The sequence below is a fragment of the Oncorhynchus tshawytscha genome, linkage group LG07 (assembly GCF_018296145.1).
Source record: "Oncorhynchus tshawytscha isolate Ot180627B linkage group LG07, Otsh_v2.0, whole genome shotgun sequence".
Lineage (NCBI taxonomy): Eukaryota > Metazoa > Chordata > Actinopteri > Salmoniformes > Salmonidae > Oncorhynchus > Oncorhynchus tshawytscha.
This window is the reverse complement of record NC_056435.1, coordinates 1,768,998-1,796,668: the sequence shown is the minus strand read 5'-3', so window position 1 is coordinate 1,796,668 and position 27,671 is coordinate 1,768,998. Positions and strand designations below refer to the sequence as shown.

Genomic DNA, 27,671 nt, shown 5'->3' with positions numbered 1-27,671 from the left:
GAGAGATTCAGCTCCATACAGCACAGTGCTAAGAGAGATTCAGCTCCATACAGCACAGTGCTAAGAGAGATTCAGCTCCATACAACACAGTGCTAAGAGAGATTCAGCTCCATACAGCACAGTGCTAAGAGAGATTCAGCTCCATACAGCACAGTGCTAAGAGAGATTCAGCTCCGTACAACACAGTGCTAAGAGATTAAGCTCCGTACAACACAGTGCTAAGAGAGATTCAGCTCCATACAACACAGTGCTAAGAGAGATTCAGCTCCATACAACACAGTGCTAAGAGATTAAGCTCTGTACAACACAGTGCTAAGAGATTAAGCTCTGTACAACACAGTGCTAAGAGAGATTCAGCTCCATACAACTCAGTGCTAAGAGAGATTCAGCTCCATACAACACAGTGCTAAGAGACAGTATACTTGGCTGCTCCTATACTTCAGAATTATTAATAGCCACTTAAATACCACACAGACAGAACAACTATGACGATGACAGATACTGTTAGAAGTTGTAGTTAGGCACTGATCTAGGATCAGTACACATTCTCACAAACCCTAACCAGAAGCATTAGGGAGAGAAACAGAAAACTGACCTCAGATCAGCATCTAGGGTTGCCTGATGACTCAACCGGAATTTAATTCCGCTGCTATCGATCAATCGCTTCATATAATTCAATCGGAAACTGCCATCCTAGAAGTTGTTTGTGTGACTTCCAAATGAGGGGAGTTGTACAAAACAAATTCCTCTGTGATTGGATTGTCTCTAACAAATCTAACCAATCAAAGTTGATAATGTCATCATGTAGGCCTGCTCAGGCCCAACCCATCGGTTTCTCAAACCAATCAGAACGTTCAGAATGCATTTGCATCTAGAAATCATCGGGGAAGGAGGCCAATCCAGGCTCATGGTGGAGAAGAAACATCAGTTGGACAGAGCGATGTGAAAGGGTATCCAGGCAACATCTAGGGGAAACGTCACACTACTTCTAAATGGTGAGTATGGGTGGAGATGTCATCAGGGAGATAAATCTTCTCATTGGCTCCCATGAAAAAGAATCTTGCCGATCGAACCACATTTGGGATTCCTGAAGCCTTCGCCTGTCCACACAAGAGAAACTGCAGTAGTAGTGGCAGTCTGCCTGGGCAAATAAATACTTCAGGTTCTAAGAGGCCAAATAAGGACGTCAAGCCGAACAGTACTTCAGATGGAGTTATAGAGCTAACCAGGCTTCTATTTGATTTGAATGGGAAACAAATATGTTGGGTATTGTGACGGAGAGTGCCTGTACAATCATGTTGGACATTTCGACACGACATGGAGCGTGTAATGTATTCCTCTGAATATCAGTGTATTACTGGCAGTTCTTTGGTAATGGTAAAATAAGACCTTGCGGTTGCAGAGAGACGGAGGGAAAGTTAAACCATAGCAATAACACAGAAGGAAAACATATGATGAATGACGACTAGCATGCTGCCAGGAGAATATCAAGCGGCTGTATTTCCAACATGACGACTAGCATGCTGCCAGGAGAATATCAAGCGGCTGTATTTCCAACATGACGACTAGCATGCTGCCAGGAGAATATCAAGCGGCTGTATTTCCAACATGACGACTAGCATGCTGCCAGGAGAATATCAAGCGGCTGTATTTCCAACATGACGACTAGCATGCTGCCAGGAGAATATCAAGCGGCTGTATTTCCAACATGACGACTAGCATGCTGCCAGGAGAATATCAAGCGGCTGTATTTCCAACATGACGACTAGCATGCTGCCAGGAGAATATCAAGCGGCTGTATTTCCAACATGACGACTAGCATGCTGCCAGGAGAATATCAAGCGGCTGTATTTCCAACATGACGACTAGCATGCTGCCAGGAGAATATCAAGCGGCTGTATTTCCAACATGACGACTAGCATGCTGCCAGGAGAATATCAAGCGGCTGTATTTCCAACATGACGACTAGCATGCTGCCAGGAGAATATCAAGCGGCTGTATTTCCAACATGACGACTAGCATGCTGCCAGGAGAATATCAAGCGGCTGTATTTCCAACATGACGACTAGCATGCAGCCAGGAGAATATCAAGCGGCTGTATTTCCAACATGACGACTAGCATGCTGCCAGGAGAATATCAAGCGGCTGTATTTCCAACATGACGACTAGCATGCTGCCAGGAGAATATCAAGCGGCTGTATTTCCAACATGACGACTAGCATGCTGCCAGGAGAATATCAAGCGGCTGTATTTCCAACATGACGACTAGCATGCTGCCAGGAGAATATCAAGCGGCTGTATTTCCAACATGACGACTAGCATGCTGCCAGGAGCATATCAAGCGGCTGTATTTCCAACATGACGACACTTCCCCAGCCAACTGTTTCCAGTTCTATAGACGTCCATCAACACTACTTGACCGCAGCCAAACACAAACCGCGTAAAGGCAAGCTTTTCCATTTCCACGCCATAAAAACCTGTCTGCAACGCCAGACGTCATGGCGAGAACTTGATTGAGCTAACGACCTTCTCACTCGTTCCCGTTAGACGCTACTTTACCAGGCTACTTAGGAAAACAACCTCCCTTGGATTTGGGGCTGCAAGAAGTGTACATCAATAGTATCTACAGACTGTACAGAGGTTTTCCTGGCTTTCTACTGTATAATCTAGCCTCACTATATACTGTATACACTAGCATCACTACATACTGTATACACTAGCCTCACTACATACTGTATAACCTAGCCTCACTACATACTGTATACACTAGTCTCACTATATACTGTATACACTAGCCTCACTACATACTGTATACACTAGCCTCACTATATACTGTATACCCTAGCCTCACTACATACTGTATACACTAGCCTCACTATATACTGTATACCCTAGCCTCACTATATACTGTATACACTAGCCTCACTACATACTGCATGCACTAGCCTCACTACATACTGTGTACACTAGCCTCACTACATACTGTATACCCTAGCCTCACTATACACTGTATACCCTAGCCTCACTACATACTGTATACACTAGCTTCACTATATACTGTATACACTAACCTCACTATACACTGTATACACTAGTCTCACTATATACACTAGCCTCACTACATACTGTATACACTAGCTTCACTATATACACTAGCCTCACTATATACTGTATACACTATCCTCACTATACACTGTACACACTAGCCTCACTATATACTGTATACACTAGCCTCACTACATACTGTATAAACTAGCCTCACTATATACTGTATACACTAGTCTCACTATATACTGTATACCATAGCCTCACTATATACAGTATACACTAGCCTCACTATATGCACTAGGCTCACTATATACTGTATACACTAGCCTCACTATATACACTAGCCTCACGATATACTGTATACACTAGCCTCACTATATACTGTATACCCTAGCCTCACTATATACTGTATACACTAGTCTCACTATATACTGTGTACACTAGTCTCACTATATACTGTATACACTAGCCTCGCTATATACTGTGTACACTAGTCTCGCTATATACTGTATACCCTAGCTTCACTATATACTGTATACACTAGCCTAAACCCACTATATACTGCATACCCTAGATCCACTATATACTGTATACCCTAGCCTCACTACATACTGTATACACTAGCCTCACTATATACTGTATACACTAGCCTCACTATATACTGTATACACTAGCCTCACTACATACTGTATACACTAGCCTCACTATATACTGTATACCCTAGCCTCACTATATACTGTATACCCTAGCCTCACTATATACTGTATACACTAGTCTCACTATATAATGTATACACTAGCCTCACCATGTACTGAATACCCTAGCCTCACTATATACTGTATACCCTTGCCCCACTATATTCTGTATACACTAGCCTCACAATATACTGTATTTACTAGCCTCACTATTTACTGTATACACTAGCCTCACTATATACACTAGGCTCACTATATACTGTATACACTATCCTCACTATATACAATACACACTAGCCTCACTATATACTGTATACCCTAGACTCATTATATACTGTATACAATAGCCTCACAATATACTGTATACACTAGCCTCACTATATACTGTATACCCTAGCCTCACTATATACACTAGGCTCACTATATACTGTATACACTAGCCTCACTATATACTGTATACACTAGCCTCACTATATACTGTATACACTAGCCTCACTATATACTGTACACACTAGCCTCACTATATACTGTATACACTAGCCTCACTATATGCACTAGCCTCACTACATACTGTATACACTAGTCTCACTATATAATGTATACCCTAGCCTCACTATATACTGTATACCCTTGCCCCACTATATTCTGTATACACTAGCCTCACAATAGACTGTATACACTAGCCTCACTATATACTGTATACACTAGCCTCACTATATACACGAGCCTCACTATATACTGTATACACTATCCTCACTATATACTGTACACCCTAGCCTCACTATATACTGTATACCCTTGCCTCACTATATACTGTATACCCTAGCCTCACTATATACTGTATACCCTAGCTTCACTATATACTGTATACACTAACCTCACTATATACTGTACACCCTTGCCTCACTATATACTGTATACCCTAGCCTCACTATATACTGTATACACTAGCCTCACTATATACTGTATACACTAACCTCACTATATACTGTGTACACTAGCCTCACTATATACTGTATACACTAGCTTCACTATATACTGTATACACTAACCTAACTATAAACTGTATACACTAGTCTCACTACATACTGTATACACTAGCTTCACTATATACACTAGCCTCACTATATACTGTATACACTATCCTCACTATACACTGTACACACTAGCCTCACTATATACTGTAAACACTAGCCTCACTACATACTGTATAAACTAGCCTCACTATACACTGTATACCCTAGCCTCACTACATACTGTATACACTAGCTTCACTATATACTGTATACACTAACCTCACTATACACTGTATACACTAGTCTCACTATATACACTAGCCTCACTACATACTGTATACACTAGCTTCACTATATACACTAGCCTCACTATATACTGTATACACTATCCTCACTATACACTGTACACACTAGCCTCACTATATACAGTATACACTAGCCTCACTATATACACTAGCCTCACTAAATACTGTATACACTAGCCTCACTATATACTGTATACACTAGCCTCACTACATACTGTATACACTAGCCTCACTATATACTGTATACCCTAGCCTCACTATATACTATACTGTATACACTAGCCTCACTATATACTGTATACACTAGCCTCACTATATACTGTATACACTAGCCTCACTGTACTATACTGTATACACTAGCCTCACTATATACTGTATACCCTTGTCCCACTATATTCTGTATACACTAGCCTCACAATATACTGTATATACTAGCCTCACTATTTACTGTATACACTAGCCTCACTATATACACTAGGCTCACTATATACTGTATACACTATCCTCACTATATACTGTATACACTAGCCTCATTATATACTGTATACACTAGCCTCACTATATACTGTATATACTAGCCTCACTATATACTATATACACTAGTCTCACTATATACACTAGCCTCACTACATACTGTATACACTAGCCTCACTATATACTGCATACACTAGCCTCACTATATACACTAGCCTCACTATATACTGTATACACTATCCTCACTATATACTGTACACAATAGCCTCACTATATACTGTATACACTAGCCTCACTATATGCACTAGCCTCACTACATACTGTATACACTAGTCTCACTATATAATGTATACCCTAGCCTCACTATATACTGTAGACACTAGTCTCACTATATTCTGTATACACTAGCCTCACAATATACTGTAAACACTAGCCTCACTATATACTGTATACATTAGCCTCACTATATACACGAGCCTCACTATATACTGTATACACTATCCTCACTATATACTGTACACCCTAGCCTCACTATATACTGTATACCCTTGCCTCACTATATACTGTATACATTAGCCTCACTATATACTGTACACCATAGCCTCACTATATACTGTATACCCTTGCCTCACTATATACTGTATACATTAGCCTCACTATATACTGTATACCCTAGCCTCACTATATACTGTATACCCTAGCCTCACTATATACTGTATACACTAACCTCACTATATACTGTATACCCTTGCCTCACTATATACTGTATACCCTAGCCTCACTATATACTGTATACACTAGCCTCACTATATACTGTATACACTAACCTCACTATATACTGTGTACACTAGCCTCACTACATACTGTATACACTAGCTTCACTATATACACTAGCCTCACTATATACTGTATACACTATCCTCACTATACACTGTACACACTAGCCTCACTATATACTGTATACACTAGCCTCACTATATGCACTAGCCTCACTACATACTTTATAAACTAGCCTCACTATATACTGTATACACTAGTCTCACTATATACTGTATACCCTAGCCTCACTATATACAGTATACACTAGCCTCACTATATACACTAGGCTCACTATATACTGTATACACTAGCCTCACTATATACACTAGCCTCACGATATACTGTATACACTAGACTCACTACATACTGTATACACTAGTATCACTATATACTGTATATACTAGTCTCACTATATACTGTATACACTAGCCTCGCTATATACTGTATACACTAGTCTCACTATATACTGTATACCCTAGCTTCACTATATACTGTATACACTAGCCTAAACCCACTATATACTGCATACCCTAGATCCACTATATACTGTATACCCTAGCCTCGCTACATACTGTATACACTAGCCTCACTATATACTGTATACCCTAGCCTCACTATATACTGTATACACTAGCCTCACTACATACTGTATACACTAGCCTCACTATATACTGTATACACTAGCCTCACTACATACTGTATACACTAGCCTCACTATATACTGTATACCTAGCCTCACTATATACTGTATACACTAGCCTCACTATATACTGTATACACTAGCCTCACTATATACTGTATACCCTAGCCTCACTATATACACTAGGCTCACTATATACTGTATACACTAGCCTCACTATATACTGTATACACTAGCCTCACTATATACTGTATACACTAGCCTCACTATATACTGTATACACTAGCCTCACTATATACTGTATACACTAGTCTCACTATATACACTAGCCTCACTACATACTGTATACACTAGCCTCACTATATACTGCATACACTAGCCTCACTATATACACTAGCCTCACTATATACTGTATACACTATCCTCACTATATACTGTATACACTAGCCTCACTATATGCACTAGCCTCACTACATACTGTATACACTAGCCTCACTATATAATGTATACACTAGTCTCACTATATACTGTATACACTAGCCTCACCATGTACTGAATACCCTAGCCTCACTATATACTGTATACCCTTGCCCCACTATATTCTGTATACACTAGCCTCACAATATACTGTATATACTAGCCTCACTATTTACTGTATACACTAGCCTCACTATATACACTAGGCTCACTATATACTGTATACACTATCCTCACTATATACTGTACACACTAGCCTCACTATATACTGTATACCCTAGCCTCATTATATACTGTATACAATAGCCTCACAATATACTGTATACACTAGCCTCACTATATACTGTATACCCTAGCCTCACTATATACACTAGGCTCACTATATACTGTATACACTAGCCTCACTATATACTGTATACACTAGCCTCACTATATACTGTATACACTAGCCTCACTATATACTGTATACACAAGCCTCACTATATACTGTATACACTAGTCTCACTATATACACTAGCCTCACTACATACTGTATACACTATCCTCACTATATACTGTACACACTAGCCTCACTATATACTGTATACCCTAGCCTCATTATATACTGTATACAATAGCCTCACAATATACTGTATACACTAGCCTCACTATAGACTGTATACCCTAGCCTCACTATATACACTAGGCTCACTATATACTGTATACACTAGCCTCACTATATACTGTATACACTAGCCTCACTATATACTGTATACACTAGCCTCACTATATACTGTATACACGAGCCTCACTATATACTGTATACACTAGTCTCACTATATACTGCATACACTAGCCTCACTATATACACTAGCCTCACTATATACTGTATACACTATCCTCACTATATACTGCACACACTAGCCTCACTATATACTGTATACACTAGCCTCACTATATGCACTAGCCTCACTACATACTGTATACACTATCCTCACTATATACTGTACACCCTAGCCTCACTATATACTGTATACCCTTGCCTCACTATATACTGTATACATTAGCCTCACTATATACTGTATACACTAGCCTCACTATATACTGTATACCCTAGCCTCACTATATACTGTATACCCTAGCCTCACTATATACTGTATACCCTAGCCTCACTATATACTGTATACACTAACCTCACTATATACTGTATACCCTTGCCTCACTATATACTGTATACCCTAGCCTCACTATATACTGTATACACTAGCCTCACTATATACTGTATACACTAACCTCACTATATACTGTGTACACTAGCCTCACTATATACTGTATACACTAGCTTCACTATATACTGTATACACTAACCTAACTATAAACTGTATACACTAGTCTCACTACATACTGTATACACTAGCTTCACTATATACACTAGCCTCACTATATACTGTATACACTATCCTCACTATACACTGTACACACTAGCCTCACTATATACTGTAAACACTAGCCTCACTACATACTGTATAAACTAGCCTCACTATATACTGTATACACTAGTCTCACTATATACTGTATACCCTAGCCTCACTATATACAGTATACACTAGCCTCACTATATACACTAGTCTCACTATATACTGTATACACTAGCCTCACCATGTACTGAATACCCTAGCCTCACTATATACTGTATACCCTTGCCCCACTATATTCTGTATACACTAGCCTAACAATATACTGTATATACTAGCCTCACTATTTACTGTATACACTAGCCTCACTATATACACTAGGCTCACTATATACTGTATACACTATCCTCAGTATATACTGTATACACTAGCCTCACTATATACTGTATACACTAGCCTCATTATATACTGTATACACTAGCCTCACTATATACTGTATACACTAGCCTCACTATATACTATATACACTAGTCTCACTATATACACTAGCCTCACTACATACTGTATACACTAGCCTCACTATATACTGTACACACTAGCCTCACTATATACTGTATACACTAGCCTCACTATATGCACTAGCCTCACTACATACTGTATACACTAGCCTCACTATATAATGTATACCCTAGCCTCACTATATACTGTAGACACTAGTCTCACTATATACTGTATACACTAGTCTCACTATATACTGTGTACACTAGCCTCACTATATACTGTATACACTAGCTTCACTATATACTGTATACACTAACCTAACTATAAACTGTATACACTAGTCTCACTACATACTGTATACACTAGCTTCACTATATACACTAGCCTCACTATATACTGTATACACTATCCTCACTATACACTGTACACACTAGCCTCACTATATACTGTATACCCTTGCCTCACTATATACTGTATACCCTAGCCTCACTATATACTGTATACACTAGCCTCACTATATACTGTATACACTAGCCTCACTATATACTGTGTACACAAGCCTCACTATATACTGTATACACTAGCTTCACTATATACTGTATATACTAACCTCACTATAAACTGTACACACTAGTCTCACTACATACTGTATACACTAGCTTCACTATATACACTAGCCTCACTATATACTGTATACACTATCCTCACTATACACTGTACACACTAGCCTCACTATATACTGTATACACTAGTCTCACTATATACTGTATACCCTAGCCTCACTATATACTGTATACACTAGCTTCACTATATACTGTATACACTAACCTAACTATAAACTGTATACACTAGTCTCACTATATACACTAGCCTCACTACATACTGTATACACTAGCCTCACTATATACACTAGCCTCACTATATACTGTATACACTATCCTCACTATACACTGTACACACTAGCCTCACTATATACTGTATACACTAGCCTCACTATATGCACTAGCCTCACTACATACTGTATAAACTAGCCTCACTATATACTGTATACACTAGCCTCACTATATACAGTATACACTAGCCTCACTATATACACTAGGCTCACTATATACTGTATGCACTAGCCTCACTATATACACTAGCCTCACAATATACTGTATACACTAGCCTCACTACATACTGTATACCCTAGCCTCACTATATACTGTATACACTAGCCTCGCTATATACTGTATACACTAGCCTAAACCCACTATATACTGCATACCCTAGATCCACTATATACTGTATACCCTAATCTCACTACATACTGTATACACTAGCCTCACTATATACTGTATACCCTAGCCTCACTATATACTGTATACACTAGCCTCACTATATACTGTATACACTAGCCTCACTACATACTGTATACACTAGCCTCACTATATACTGTATACCCTAGCCTCACTATATACTGTATACCCTAGCCTCACTATATACTGTATACACTAGTCTCACTATATACTGTATACACTAGCCTCACAATATACTGTATATACTAGCCTCACTATTTACTGTATACACTAGCCTCACTATATACACTAGGCTCACTATATACTGTATACACTAACCTCACTATAAACTGTACACACTAGTCTCACTACATACTGTATACACTAGCTTCACTATATACACTAGCCTCACTATATACTGTATACACTATCCTCACTATACACTGTACACACTAGCCTCACTATATACTGTATACACTAGCCTCACTATATGCACTAGCCTCACTACATACTGTATAAACTAGCCTCACTATATACTGTATACACTAGCCTCACTATATACGGTATACACTAGCTTCACTATATACTGTATACCCTAGCCTCACTATATACTGTATACACTAGCTTCACTATATACTGTATACACTAACCTAACTATAAACTGTATACACTAGTCTCACTATATACACTAGCCTCACTACATACTGTATACACTAGCTTCACTATATACACTAGCCTCACTATATACTGTATATACTATCCTCACTATACACTGTACACACTAGCCTCACTATATACTGTATACACTAGCCTCACTATATGCACTAGCCTCACTACATACTGTATAAACTAGCCTCACTATATACTGTATACACTAGCCTCACTATATACAGTATACACTAGCCTCACTATATACACTAGGCTCACTATATACTGTATGCACTAGCCTCACTATATACACTAGCCTCACAATATACACTAGCCTCACTACATACTGTATACCCTAGCCTCACTATATACTGTATACACTAGGCTCACTATATACTGTATACCCTAGCCTCACTATATACACTAGGCTCACTATATACTGAATACACTAGCCTCACTATATACTGTATACACTAGACTCACTATATACTGTATAACCTAGCCTCACTACATACTGTATACACTAGTCTCACTATATACTGTATACCCTAGCCTCACTATATACTGTATACACTAGTCTCACTATATACTGTATAACCTAGCCTCACTACATACTGTATACACTAGTCTCACTATATACTGTATACCCTAGCCTCACTATATACTGTATACACTAGTCTCACTATATACTGTATACACTAGCCTCACTATATACTGTATACACTAGCCTCGCTATATACTGTATACACTAGCCTCACTATATACTGTAGACACTAGTCTCACTATATACTGTATACACTAGCTTCACTATATACTGTATACACTAGCCCAAACCCACTATATACTGCATACCCTAGATCCACTATATACTGTATACCCTAGCCTCACTATATACTGTATACCCTTGCCTCACTATATACTGTATACACTAGCCTCACAATATACTGTATACACTAGCCTCACTATGTACTGTATACCCTAGCCTCACTATATACTGTATACCCTTGCCTCACTATATACTGTATACACTAGCCTCACAATATACTGTATACACTAGCCTCACTATATACTGTATACCCTAGCCTCACTATATACTGTATACCCTAGCCTCACTATATACTGTATACACTAACCTCACTATATACTGTGTACACTAGCCTCACTATATACTGTATACCCTAGCCTCACTATATACTGTATACACTAGCCCCACTATATACTGTATACACTATTCCCACTATATACTGTATACACTAGTTTCACTATGTACTGTATACACTAGTCTCACTATATACTGTATACCCTAGCCTCACTATATACTGTATACACTAGCCTCACTATATACTCTATACACTAGCCCCACTATATACTGTATACACTATTCCCACTATATACTGTATACACTAGATCCACAATATACTGTATACCCTAGCCTCACTACATACTGTATACACTAGCCTAAACCGACTATATACTGCATACCCTAGACCCACTATATACTGTATACCCTAGCCTCACTACATACTGTATACACTAGCCTCACTATATACTGTATACCCTAGCCTCACTATATACTGTATACCGTAGGCTCACTATATACTGTATACACTAGCCTCACTATATACTGTATACACTAGCCTCACTATATACTGTATACACTAGCCCCACTATATACTGTATACACTAGTCTCACTATATACTGTATATACTAGTCTCACTATATACTGTATACCCTAGCTTCACTATATACTGTATACACTAGCCTAGACCCACTATGTACTGTATACCCTAGCCATGCCCACTATGTACTGTATACCCTAGCCATGCCCACTATATACTGTATACACTAGCCTAAACCCACTATGTACTGTATACCCTAGCCATGCCCACTATATACTGTATACACTAGCCTAGACCCACTATGTACTGTATACCCTAGCCATGCCCACTATGTACTGTATACACTAGCCTAGACCCACTATGTACTGTATACACTAGCCTAAACCCACTATGTACTGTATACACTAGCCTAGACCCACTATGTACTGTATACACTAGCCTAGACCCACTATGTACTGTATACCCGAGCCATGCCCACTATGTACTGTATACCCTAGCCATGCCCACTATGTACTGTATACACTAGCCTAGACCCACTATGTACTGTATACACTAGCCTAGACCCACTATGTACTGTATACCCGAGCCATGCCCACTATGTACTGTATACCCTAGCCATGCCCACTATGTACTGTATACACTAGCCTAGACCCACTATGTACTGTATACCCGAGCCATGCCCACTATGTACTGTATACCCTAGCCATGCCCACTATGTACTGTGTACACTAGCCTAGACCCACTATGTACTGTATACACTAGCCTCAACCCACTATGTACTGTATACCCTAGCCATGCCCACTATGTACTGTATACACTAGCCTAAACCCACTATGTACTGTATACACTAGCCTAAACCCACTATGTACTGTATACCCTAGCCATGCCCACTATGTACTGTAAATCAGATGGGAAAGACATGAGCATAATGTTGTACTGTACCTCTGAAAGAACTAACAGTGGAACATACTCTAAAGAGGTTCTAGGCAGGGTTGAGGTCACCAATTCAGTGAATTAACTTTATTCAGTAATATATAAAGTTCATCCCCATGCCCTCTCAGGAGGTCAGTGGGGACACAACAGGGTTGGGGCTCTATGCCTCTCATGTCCGATCACATTCGGAAGTCCCCTCATCTGTCTCTGTAACGGGTGTTGGAAGGAGAGGTCCAAGGTGCAGCGTGGTATGTGTCCATATTAATTAAATGAAAACTGAAATAACAAAAATAACAAAGAGAACGACCGAAACAGTTCTGCATGGTGCAAACACACAACAGAAAACAACTACCCACAAATCATAGTGGGAACACAGGCTACCTAAGTATGGTTCTCAATCAGAGACAACGATTGCCAGCTGCCTCTGATTGGAAACCATACCAGGCCAAACACAAAGAAATAGAACATAGAACACAAAACATAGATTGCCCACCCCAATTCACACCCTGACCAACCTAAAACAGAGACATACAAAAAGAACTAAGGTCAGGACGTGACAGTATCCATCCTAAGAAAACCCTTTAGAGAACCAAACATCCACAAGGTAACAGGTACAGTAAGGTAGCAGTCATCATGATGTAACATCAACATCTGTTCAGCGTCTCAATGTCGTTTTGTGTTTTCAAATGTCTGGAACAAACCCTGAAATAACATAGAAAGAATGCTCCAGGGCCATACATACACACACCTCCAGTCCAGCTCGTCCAGTTGTCAAACATAACATTAACACAACTTTAACACAACATTAAGACAACATTAAGGCATCGCCTCTCTGCAGGACAGCTATTGGAGGTCTTAAGCAGGCATGTTATCGTCATTACTGGCCTGCGTGGCTGAGTTGAACTGAGTTGGACAGAGCTAATAGGAGTAGGATTCTCTATGGATGGTCCATGGCCAGGTATCACTCAGAGTTCATGTTGAATCAGAACTGACAGCGGGATGTTTTCACTCAGAGTACCACTAATGGTTCTGTTGACTAGAGAACAAAAGCACAGAGGGTCCGGGTTGCCAAGGCAATGTCAACGACACACAGAGACACACACATACTGTATCCAAGCTAGTGTGAGCTAAACACATGTAGACAGACACACTAAAACCTGACTGTAGCTACACTTTACAACACATACTATTAATGAAGCCAACTTAGCTGCACAATGAGGACGGAGTATTTTCACAGTTCTCTTACAGTCAGCTGCATTCAATGTCACATATGTGTTAGAATATTAAACAAACGTCACATGAAAATGTCTAGTTTCATCTCTAAAGCATCCACTTCAACAAATACACATTCACAACCTCTGTTGACTCATCATGGGCCAGAAGCTGTTCATAACACATCGTTCCTCTAGTCTAGTCTGTCTCCTGAGGGTTTGGTGAAGTTTGGCTGCTCCGAGGCGTCCAATGAGGAGGCGTTACAGAGTTTGGCACGAGGGAATCCAGTTTAAAGGTAAAGAGATGGATTTGGATGAAGAGAGGAGAAGCCGTTTTGCAAAGGAATGGATCTATCTGGAAAGACGTCAGTCCACAGCCATTATTCGCTCACAGCATCTTAATGTTGGAGGACGAGATGGTGGGAAGCATTGATTTAAGGCTGTTCTGGCAGGGTAAGAGGTTTTCTGGAAGTGCTGAGGAAAGCGGTGGGGAATTTTCTGCTCTGGACTAATGGTGACCAATGAAAATGAAAATGCCTGAGGTGCAATTCTGAATTGGAAGGGCTTTCGCAGTGTCAATTGGTAAGTGTTTCGGTCTAAGTGTTTGGAGGAGAAAATGACATTTAGCAGCTCGTCTATGGTAATAAAGAATTTGCACAGAACGGGTTTTATGAAACTGCCACCTATTTCTTTCTCTCAGATTGATCGAATTTAAATTGAACTGACACAAAACAATATGTTTTATTGCTGTTTCATGCTTCACAACCACATAACACCCTGGACAGGTAAACGTTAGGAAATGTTATCCGCCAAAATGTGTTACAGCTCAACCATAACAAACAGGATTCTTCTGTCTTGTTTTGACTGCTAGAACAGAGAGAGGATTTAGTGGCCTGCAACACTTTGACCTCCCGCTTATAACTGCCCCCGCGTGTTAGCCCAGGGTTAAAGGGGAATGACGGTGGTCATCAGTCAACATCCTCACTTAGAAGTGTCAGTCAGGGAAAAAGGGAGGAGGGAGGTCAGGGAGAGAGAGAGAGGAAGACAGGGGAAAACGGAGACTCTCTAGAGATGGAGACTTAAAGGAGTCTACGAGGAAGCAGAGAAAAAGAGAGTAAAATCACTGAAGGTAGAGGCCGACTTCTAGTTCTATATGTGTCTGGCACATACATGACACACACACATACACACAGATCCCTCCCTCCCACTCACACACTCACACACACCTCTTGGGTTGACCTATCGTTATACTGTAGCTTCAGCGGTGGATTTGTCCGTCCTGTCAGCCACTGGTTACAGTAAAGTTGAAACACAACCACAGCCACCACTCTCCCTCCGCCAGCTCAACTCTCCTCTAGACCAGTCACAAAACACCTCCACTCTCCCTCCGCCAGCTCAACTCTCCTCTAGACCAGTCACAAAACACCTCCACTCTCCCTCCTCCAGCTCAACTCTCCTCTAGACCAGTCACAAAACACCTCCACTCTCCCTCCGCCAGCTCAACTCTCCTCTAGACCAGTCACAAAACACCTCCGCTCTCCCTCCGCCAGCTCAACTCTCCTCTAGACCAGTCACAAAACACCTCCGCTCTCCCTCCGCCAGCTCAACTCTCCTCTAGACCAATCACAAAACACCACCGCTCTCCCTCCGCCAGCTCAATTCTCCTCTAGACCAGTCACAAAACACCACCGCTCTCTCTCCGCCAGCTCAACTCTCCTCAAGACCAGTCACAAAACACCTCCACTCTCCCTCCGCCCGCTCAACTCTCCTCTAGACCAGTCACAAAACACCTCCGCTCTCCCTCCGCCAGCTCAACTCTCCTCCAGACCAGTCACAAAACACCTCCACTCTCCCTCCGCCAGCTCAACTCTCCTCCAGACCAGTCACAAAACACCTCCGCTCTCCCTCCGCCCGCTCAACTCTCCTCTAGACCAGTCACAAAACACCTCCGCTCTCCCTCCGCCAGCTCAACTCTCCTCTAGACCAGTCACAAAACACCTCCACTCTCCCTCCGCCAGCTCAACTCTCCTCCAGACCAGTCACAAAACACCTCCGCTCTCCCTCCGCCAGCTCAACTCTCCTCTAGACCAGTCACAAAACACCTCCGCTCTCCCTCCGCCCGCTCAACTGTCCTCTAGACCAGTCACAAAACACCTCCACTCTCCCTCCACCAGCTCAACTCTCCTCCAGACCAGTCACAAACACCTCCACTCTCCCTCCGCCAGCTCAACTCTCCTCCAGACCAGTCACAAAACACCTCCGCTCTCCCTCCGCCCGCTCAACTCTCCTCTAGACCAGTCACAAAACACCTCCGCTCTCCCTCCGCCCGCTCAACTCTCCTCCAGACCAGTCACAAAACACCTCCACTCTCCCTCCACCAGCTCAACTCTCCTCTAGACCAGTCACAAAACACCTCCGCTCTCCCTCCGCCCGCTCAACTCTCCTCCAGACCAGTCACAAAACACCTCCGCTCTCCCTCCGCCAGCCACCGCTCTCCCTCCACCAGCTCAACTCTCCTCTAGACCAGTCACAAAACACCTCCGCTCTCCCTCCGCCAGCCACCGCTCTCCCTCCACCAGCTCAACTCTCCTCTAGACCAGTCACAAAACACCACCGCTCTCCTTCCGCCAGCTCAACTCTCCTCCAGACCAGTCACAAAACACCTCCGCTCTCCCTCCGCCAGCTCAACTCTCCTCCAGACCAGTCACAAAACACCTCCGCTCTCCCTCCGCCAGCTCAACTCTCCTCTAGACCAGTCACAAAACACCTCCGCTCTCCCTCCGCCAGCTCAACTCTCCTCCAGACCAGTCACAAAACACCTCCGCTCTCCCGCTCGGGACATGAAAGCAGAGCGAGACTCAAAGGAACTCTAGCCAGCTCCTCAGAGAGCCACTTCCCCAGGACTACAGCGTAACACATGGGAAACATGCAGAACACAGTGTGGCTGGCGCGTTAACTACTTCTTATGTACTGAAGGACAGTAGCCTACCATTTCAGCCGACACACTCATAGTTTGGTTACATGATATGCATTGATTTACGTCTGAAATGGCAATAGATTTTTTTCATTGTTTTTTTCAAGTACATCAAGTACCTCTTATTAGAAATCTACATGCAATATAATTACAACAAAGGATATTGATTGTAAGTAGTTACAATGTAAAACATCTTCCAGCTCCTCCATCATGTCTTTTGGCAGATGAAGACAAAGAGAACTTGTGTTTATTGATTTTGACACCTAATACTATCTCAGAATGAGCTTTCCACCCAACAAGCCAAAACAGAACACAGTATCAATCAATCCATAACATTAGAGGACACAGTACAGCCAGCTCTCTTACCTGTTCAAATATGGAATTCTCTCACGTTCTCTCTCCTTCCCTCTCCTCTTCCCTCTTTCTCCTTCTCCCTCGTTCTCTCTCTCCCCTCTCTACTGTCTCTCTCCCTCAAGATACCAAATAGAGACACTCTCCTACTGTCTGCCCCCCCTCTGCTCAAAACAACAGGAGTAATCCCAAACACGTGCCAGACCAGCTAGCCAGTGAATCTGTGCGTGTGTGCACAAGCACGTGCACGAGCGTGTGTGTGTACGCACACACCTCTCAACTTCTTCAGGATCCACACTTAATGCTGCTGGCTTCTGTTCAATCCGTCTGTGGCCAACAACGTTGAAAACACACTATATAAGGCCAAGGCTCCAGGCTTCTTCTGACTGCAGTACCCTAAACTAGAGAAGAGGAACAGAGAGAGAGCTCTGGATGCAGATTGGGACTAGAACCCACTGTTGTGTTCTGTTCTTCCCTCATGCCTGCAGCTTGACCTTTACATAATCTATGTTATCTCCCTCTGGCTTTCTCTCTCTCTCTCTCTCCCTCTCTCTCTCTGGCTTTCTCTCTCTTTCTCTCTGTGGCTTTCTCTCTCTCTCTCTCTCTCTCTCACACACACACACACACACACACACACACTCGTTCTCTCTCTTCCTTTTTCTTCCCCCTTTGGTTTTTCCTCTATTGATGCACACGCATGCTTGTGATGGAAAGAGTTAGCTATGTGCTGTGTGTATGAAAAGCAGAACTTCCTTAACAGGATAGGTGGGGGGGGGGCTTGGAATGTGATTGACAGAACACTCTAAATCCCTCCTTCTTTCCTCATGTCAGTCTCTGTTTCTGTCTCTCTTTCTCTCTGTTTTTCTCTCTATTTCTCTTTCTCTCCTCTCTCTCTTTCTCTCCACCTTCCTCTCTATTTCTACCTCTCTCTCTCTCTCTCTGTCTTCACACTCTCTCTCTCTCTCTTTTCTCACTCTCTCTTTCTCTCTCGCTCTACCCTCTATCTCTCTCTCTATCTCTCTCTCTATCATGACATTCTCAGCGTACAGGTTAAACATGAGTTGGCAGGCTCAGAGCCAGTTCCACCCATGACCATGCTCTAGCTGGTTCTACAACACACAGTCAATCCCAGGTGCAGTGTGTGTGTACATTCCTCTACATCTACACAGCACACTATAGATCTGAGAGAATTTATTATTCTATTTCAGGTTGGAAATCAGCGCTGTTGGTGTACAGGCAGGTAGATAACAGAATGTAATGTATAACACTGGGTGGCTGGTTGAATGTTTGAGTAGAAAGAAGAGCTGGTTATCCAAACATTCAAGTGTTGTGAGCCACCTTTTCCAACGCTTTTTCGGTTTGTCTTGAGCTAAAGCCAGATCAATACAACCAATGTTTCTAGCCAGGATCCAGTCTTAAGACGTATCTCAGCAGGAACGAACCACAAACCATAAATGGGAAATGATTTATGATACTTGAGATGGTTTTCGTGTGCTTGCTGGTGCTTGATCTCCTGTGGGGTAGATTTAGATTTCATGCACTCTGGGTGAACTTGGTGCTTTCCCTCCAGACAAGCTGGGAGGGTAGATTATACCATCAGTCATCGGCCATTTACCCGGCTATTAGCTCTGCCATACAGTCTGTCTGCTAGTCCAATCTATCTCCTGTATATCTCTGTCATACCGTCTGTCTGCTAGTCCAATCTATATCCTGTATATCTCTGTCATACCGTCTGTCTGCTAGTCCAATCTATATCCTGTATATCTCTGTCATACAGTCTGTCTGCTAGTCCAATCTCTCACCTGTATATCACTGTCATACAGTCTGTTTGCTAGTCCAATCTATGTCCTGTATATCTCTGCCATACAGTCTGTCTGCTAGTCCAATCTATCTCCTGTATATCTCTGTCATACTGTCTGTCTGCTAGTCCAATCTATCTCCTGTATATCTCTGCCATACAGTCTGTCTGCTAGTCCAATCTATCTCCTGTATATCTCTGTCATACTGTCTGTCTGCTAGTCCAATCTATCTCCTGTATATCTCTGCCATACAGTCTGTCTGCTAGTCCAATCTATCTCCTGTATATCTCTGCCATACTGTCTGTCTGCTTGTCCAATCTATCTCCTGTATATCTCTGCCATACAGTCTGTCTGCTAGTCCTAATCTATCTCCTGTATATCTCTGCCATACAGTCTGTCTGCTAGTCCAATCTATCTCCTGTATATCTCTGCCATACTGTCTGTCTGCTTGTCCAATCTATCTCCTGTATATCTCTGCCATACAGTCTGTCTGCTAGTCCAATCTATCTCCTGTATATCTCTGTCATAGCGTCTGTCTGCTAGTCCAATCTATCTCCTGTATATCTCTGCCATACTGTCTGTCTGCTTGTCCAATCTATCTCCTGTATATCTCTGCCATACAGTCTGTCTGCTAGTCCTAATCTATCTCCTGCATATCTCTGCAATACCATCTGTCTGCAAGTCCAATCTATCTCCTGTATATCTGCAATACCATCTGTCTGCTAGTCCAATCTATCTCCTGTATATCTCTGCCATACAGTCTGTCTGCTAGTCCAATCTATTTCCTGTATATCTCTGCCATACAGCCTGTCTGCTAGTCCAATCTATCTCCTGTATATCTCTGCCATACAGTCTGTCTGCTAGTCCAATCTATCTCCTGTATATCTCTGCCATACAGTCTGTCTGCTAGTACAATCTATCTCCTGTATATCTCTGCCATACAGTCTGTCTGCTAGTCCAATCTATCTCCTGTATATCTCTGCAATACCATCTGTCTGCTAGTCCAATCTATCTCCTGTATATCTGCAATACCATCTGTCTGCTAGTCCAATCTATCTCCTGTATATCTCTGCCATACAGTCTGTCTGCTAGTCCAATCTATCTCCTGTATATCTCTGCCATACAGTCTGTCTGCTAGTCCAATCTATCTCCTGTATATCTCTGCCATACAGTCTGTCTGCTAGTCCAATCTATCTCCTGTATATCTCTGCCATACAGTCTGTCTGCTAGTCCAATCTATCTCCTGTATATCTCTGTCATACCATCTGTCTGCTAGCTCAATCTATCTCCTGTATATCTCTGTCATACCATCTGTCTGCTAGTCCAATCTATCTCCTGTATATCTCTGCTATACCATCTGTCTGCTAGTCCAATCTATCTCCTGTATATCTCTGCCATACAGTCTGTCTGCTAGTCCAATCTATCTCCTGTATATCTCTGCTATACCATCTGTCTGCTAGCCCAATCTATCTCCTGTATATCTCTTCCATACCGTCTGTCTGCTAGTCCAATCTATCTCCTGTATATCTATGCCAGTGAAGGCTGTTTCTATGGCGACACTGTGTGATGGCCCTTTGAAGTGGCGTGTTTGTGCCTGGGAAACAGAGTGGCTTCTGTAGAGGCAAGGAGTGTGTCCTCATCTCTCTTCTCTCTCTGTCTCATTTTCTTGCTATCTATCTTTCTCTCTCGCTTTCTCTCTCTCTCTCTCTCTCGCTCTCTCTCTGTCTCTCTCTCTCTCTCTCTCTCTCTCTCTCTCTCTCTCAATATCTCCCTTTCTCCTTCCATCTCTCTTTCTCTCCACCGCTATCTGTCATTCTACCTGACAACCCACCCCTTCACTCTCCTTCCCTCTCCAGTCAGTGTTAAAGGCATTGGTCATGTTTGTCTTCTCCTCTGTGTCTATGCATTCTTTCTGAGGTGAAATGGCAAAAAGCGCAAATACAGACAGACCTCAAGTGCCTCCGTGTGGCCCCTGGACACTCAAAAAAAACCTGAGTAGGGGCCCAATAACAATTATTTCCTTATACCGATGTAGGATCTTAATTTGACCACCCTTTTGCAAAAGAACGTTCCTACAATGCAGGAAGAAAAAAAACTTGTAGTGTATTTGAGGTTTTAAAAGGTTTCTGAAGTTTGTAATTTCCACTTTTAAATTTCAGACTTGATTTTCCCTTCAGAAAAATGTATCAACCACTACAAAAATGTCCATGAATTATAATTCACATAATAATTCACAGTTATTATTTTCCTTGCAGGCTCAAATTAAGATCCTTCATGTGTATATTCTCAGACGTTCTCAGACGACAGAACAAAACAAGTCATTGACAAAGTCCTTAAAGATTCCCTACATTTCATGACTGCCCATTGAAGTGTTGTTTCTCTAAATTCTGCCTCTAATAAATCCATTTCTCCCTCCTCGATAGCCAATTATCTGCTCCGAGCTCATCTTAATCTTATGGTTAGGCAAGCAGCAACTAGAGATGAAACGCGACCGCCTGACTCGGTGGGGATTATTTCCAACTGCTGTTTTCTTGGAATGACAGAAGAACCTGACTGTTTCTAAAAGGAGAGGCAGCAGACGTGTGTGACTTTACAGTGGAATCGAATTCTAGATGCAGCAGAGTTGGTGTTTTGGTCTAGATCAGGCAATGTTTTGACAGCGCAAAAATGACTAAAATTCAATACTACTACAGTCACTATCAAAACCTTACAACTGAGAAGTCAACAACTTATACAGGTTTCAAGTTAACTGAAGGCAATCTGCAGTATCCTAAACCTGTTATGAATCAAGTGCCATGTTGAGTATTTGCAGTGTTTTTGCCACTGTTTTTTTAACATCTCTGTATTTTAGTTGCTGTCAGAATGGATCCCTAGAGTGGCACTCGGAGAAACTAGAATCCCTTCGAGGGTTCTTAGAACCCATAACAATAGTGGAGTCGACTTCACAATTCCAAAACATCACCCTGCTCCATCTCTCACACTAACACAATGTGAAGGCCCAGTAACAGTCACAGTCACACACCCGGCCCGGGCCGGTCGGTTAGGTGGTCCACCCATGGACCACGGCCACAAGTCATTTCCTCAACGTCTCGTTATAAACCCCTGGACTGCATCCAACAACTGTCAGCATTGACGACTAGAGGAAGTTTACAGACCTGATTACTGGAACACTGGGTTCTTTTCAGGCAGCAATGGTTTGCCAGTGTCTGATACGTAAACAGCTAGCGGTAACTGGTAATGAGCGCTAACCTGTATACTGTGTCACTACTGTATAGCCCGTGTAGTGGAAAGCAACAGCTTTATTTTCACAACATTTCCCAAGCTAAAAATAACTGGAAAACACAGGATGTGTGTGTCAATGAGATCAACTGTTTTACTACGATAATATCTCAAAGCATATCATCAAGACTGAGCACAAAAACAGCATGTTTTGAGAGTAAGACTAAGGAGTGCATTTGGGGTGAGTGGAGACGACAGCTTCAGGGTCTGGTTGGAAAGCGAGCCAGAGACATGGCCAAAACCTAACAGCCCCCTCCCCCCCTTCTATTTTCTCTCTTCTCTCCCTCCTCCCCCTTTCCCTCCCTTAACCCTCAACGCCAAACCAAGTCTGGCGACTCCAACCCAAGATCCCGCAGCACGACAGCAGCATTCCAGAAGGCTTTTCAGTGACAGGACAGTAATAGAGTAGTGAGGGAACGGCAGAGGGAATGGGGTTCAGAAGCAGCAGCAGAGACAGCTGGAAATCCATTCTGAGACGTGGGAAACCCACTAGGTTTCAGTATAGCTGAGGGCACACTGTCCATCACACTGTCCATCACACTGTCCATCACACTGTCCATCACTCTGTCCATCACACTGTCCATCACACTGTTCATCACACTGTCCATCACTCTGTCCATCACACTGTCCATCACACTGTCCATCACACTGTCCATCACTCTGTTCATCACACTGTCCATCACACTGTCCATCACACTGTCCATCACACTGTCCATCACTCTGTCCATCACACTGTCCATCACACTGTTCATCACACTGTCCATCACTCTGTCCATCACACTGTCCATCACACTGTCCATCACACTGTTCATCACACTGTTCATCACACTGTCCATCACACTGTTCATCAAACCTATTGTTGACTGGTCATGACTCATACAACCACAGTGACTTCTGTATCACAATACTATCCATACTAGGATACTACGTAACGTGCATGGCCAATACACTACTTCCTGTTAAGTTAGTGTAGAGGTTTGGCTGGTGTTTTAGTAGCTGTGAGACAGCTCAGGGCTAGGTTAGTAGGACATCAGTCCAGCTGTGTTTGGGTGGACATAACATGATAGGTCATGCCGTACAGAAGACACATTGTTGTCACTGTCCCCTCTCTCTGCTTTGGAGCAGAGCCTCCTATTCCCAAATGATGGGGTCAGGGCCCACTGGTAGTCGGAAATCATGTTCTCTTAGCTATGTGGTTCCCAAACTTTTTCGGTTACTGTTGCACCAATTTAATTTTGCTGACCTGACGATCTCATGAGTCTTCTCAAGTAGGCACTGTGGATAGGCCAAGACCCCCAGAGGTCCTTTTATTTATTTTTATTTTATTTTTATTTTTATTTAACCAGGTAGGCAAGTTGAGAACAAGTTATAATTTACAACTGCGACCTGGCCAAGATAAAGCAAAGCAGTTCGACACATATAGCAACACAGAGTTACACATGGAGTAAAACAAACATACAGTCAATAATACAGTAGAAAAATAAGTCTATATACGATGTGAGTAAATGAGGTGAGAAGGGAGGTAAAGGCAGTAAATAGGCCATGGTGGTGAAGTAAATACCATACAGCAATTAAAACACTGGAATGGTAGATTTGACAGTAGATGAGTGTGCAAAGTAGAAATACTAGGGTGCAAAGGAGCAAAATAAATAAATACAGTAGGGGAAGCGATAGTTTTTTGGGCTATTTATAGATGGGCTATGTACAGGTGCAGTGATCTGTGAGCTGCTCTGACAGCTGGTGCTTAAAGCTAGTTAGGGAGATAAGTGTTTCCAGTTTCAGAGATTTTTGTAGTTCGTTCCAGTCATTGGCAGCAGAGAACTGGAAGGAGAGGCAGCCAAAGGAGGAATTGGCTTTGGGGGTGACAAGTGAGATATACTTGCTGGAACGCGTGCTATGAGTGGGTGCAGCTATGGTGACCAGTGAGCAGAGATAAGGCGGGACTTTAACTAGCAGGGTCTTGTAGAGGACCTGGAACCAGTGGGTTTGGCGATGAGTATGAAGCGAGGGCCAGCCAACGAGAGCATACAGGTCGCAGTGGTGGGTAGTATATGGGGCTTTGGTGACAAAACGGATGGCACTGTGATAGACTGCATCCAATTTGTTGAGTAGGGTGTTGGAGGCTATTTTGTAAATGACATTGCCAAAGTCGAGGATTGGTAAGATGGAGTTTTACGAGGGTATGTTTGGCAGCATGAGTGAAGGATGCTTTGTTGCGAAATAGGAAGCCAATTCTAGATTTAACTTTGGATTGGAGATGTTTGATGTGAGTCTGGAAGGAGAGTTTACAGTCTAACCAGACACCTAGGTATTTGTAGTTGTCCACATATTCTAAGTCAGAACCGTCCAGAGTAGTGATGTTGGACGGGTGGGCAGGTGCAGGCAGCGATCGGTTGAAGAGCATGCATTTAGTTTTACTTGTATTTAAAAGCAGTTGGAGGCCACGGAAGGAGAGTTGTATGGCATTGAAGCTCGTCTGGAGGGTTGTTAACACAGTGTCCAAAGAAGGGCCAGAAGTATACAGAATGGTGTCGTCGGCGTAGAGGTGGATCAGAGACTCACCAGCAGCAAGAGCGACCTCATTGATGTATACAGAGAAGAGAGTCGGCCCAAGAATTGAACCCTGTGGCACCCCCATAGAGACTGCCAGAGGCCTGGACAACAGGCCCTCAGATTTGACACACTGAACTCTTTCAGAGAAGTAGTTGGTGAACCAGGCGAGGCAATAATTTGAGAAACCAAGGCTGTTGTGTCTGCCGATGAGGATGTGATGATTGACAGAGTTGAAAGCCTTGGCCAGGTCAATGAATACGGCTGCACAGTATTGTTTCTTATTGATGGCGGTTAAGATATCGTTTAGAACCTTGAGCGTGGCTGAGGTGCACCCATGACCAGCTCTGAAACCAGATTGCATAGCGGAAAAGGTACGGTGGGATTCGAAATGGTCGGTGATCTGTTTGTTAACTTGGCTTTCGAAGACCTTAGAAAGGCAGGGTAGGATAGATATAGGTCTGTAGTAGTTTGAGTCAAGAGTGTCCCCCCCTTTGAAGAGTGGGATGACCGCAGATGCTTTCCAATCTTTGGGAATCTCAGGCGACATGAAAGAGAGGTTGAACAGGCTAGTAATAGGGGTTGCAACAATTTCGGCAGATAATTTTAGAAAGAAAGGGTCCAGATCTAGCCCGGCTGATTTGTGGGGGTCAAGATTTTGCAGCTCTTTCGGAACATCAGCTGACTGGATTTGGGAGAAGGAGAAATGGGGAAGGCTTGGACGAGTTGCTGTGGGGGGTGCAGTGCTGTTGACCGGGGTAGGGGTCCTGTCCTTGTTTTGTCTTTCTTTTCTTCTGTTAACTAGATATTCTTTGTTATTCTATGTTAACTAGCTAGCTTCTTCCAGGAAAGTCCCTAGCAACTGCTTAGCAACTGGTAAACAATTCAGCTAGCTAAGATAACTGTACAATTTAATGAAAAATAGTTACTTTTCCAAAGCCTATCTTCTTTGTTTGTTGCTTGTTTTGTCTCCAATACAGTCTTGCAGTTTTCTTTAGCTTTTTTCCAATGTACTTCACTCTAAAAGCCATATAAATTGAAATATTTGTAGGAGCTCATTTTCTCAGCAGCTGCTGCTCAATTTGGAATCCGGAATTTTGTCCTAGTAGCCCCTGTGGACAGGCCAAGACCTCAAGAGGTCTTAGTACCCCTGTGGACAGGCCAAGACCCCCAGAGGTCCTAGTACCCCTGTGGATAGGCCAAGACCTCCAGAGGTCCTAGTAGCCGCAGTGGATAGGCCAAGACCTCCAGAGGTCCTAGTAGCCGCAGTGGATAGGCCAAGACCTCCAGAGGTCCTAGTAGCCGCAGTGGATAGGCCAAGACCTCCAGAGGTCCGAGTAGCCGCAGTGGATAGGCCAAGACCCCCAGAGGTCCTAGTAGCCGCCGTGGATAGGCCAAGACCCCCAGAAATCCTAGTAGCCGCAGTGGATAGACCAAGACCTCCAGAGGTCCTTAGTAGCTTCTGTGGACAGGCCAAGACCCACAAAGGTTCTAGTAGCCCCTGTGGACAGGCCAAGACCTCCAGAGGTCCTAGTAGCTTCTGTGGACAGGCCAAGACCCACAGAGGTCCTAGTACCCCTGTGGACAGGCCAAGACCTCCAGAGGTCCTAGTTGGTTGGGAACCACTGTCTTAACTCATAGCTTAGGAATGGGTTGCAGC

The 27,671-nt window shown here is 42.6% G+C and overlaps 1 protein-coding gene across 18 annotated transcripts in view; it reads right to left on the bottom strand.

Annotated features, from left to right (window-relative positions):
• The window catches only part of LOC112235584 (tensin), a 249,505-nt gene that overhangs the window by 94,332 nt on the left and 127,502 nt on the right, over positions 1-27,671 (bottom strand). Inside the window, exon 1 of one of the 18 annotated variants that reach the window (XM_042323806.1) lies at positions 18,657-18,948. The exons of 16 other annotated variants lie outside the window; for them this stretch is intronic. The gene's annotated coding sequence lies outside the window, so the exon portion shown is untranslated. One more of the 18 variants, XM_042323805.1, reaches the window with a different exon arrangement.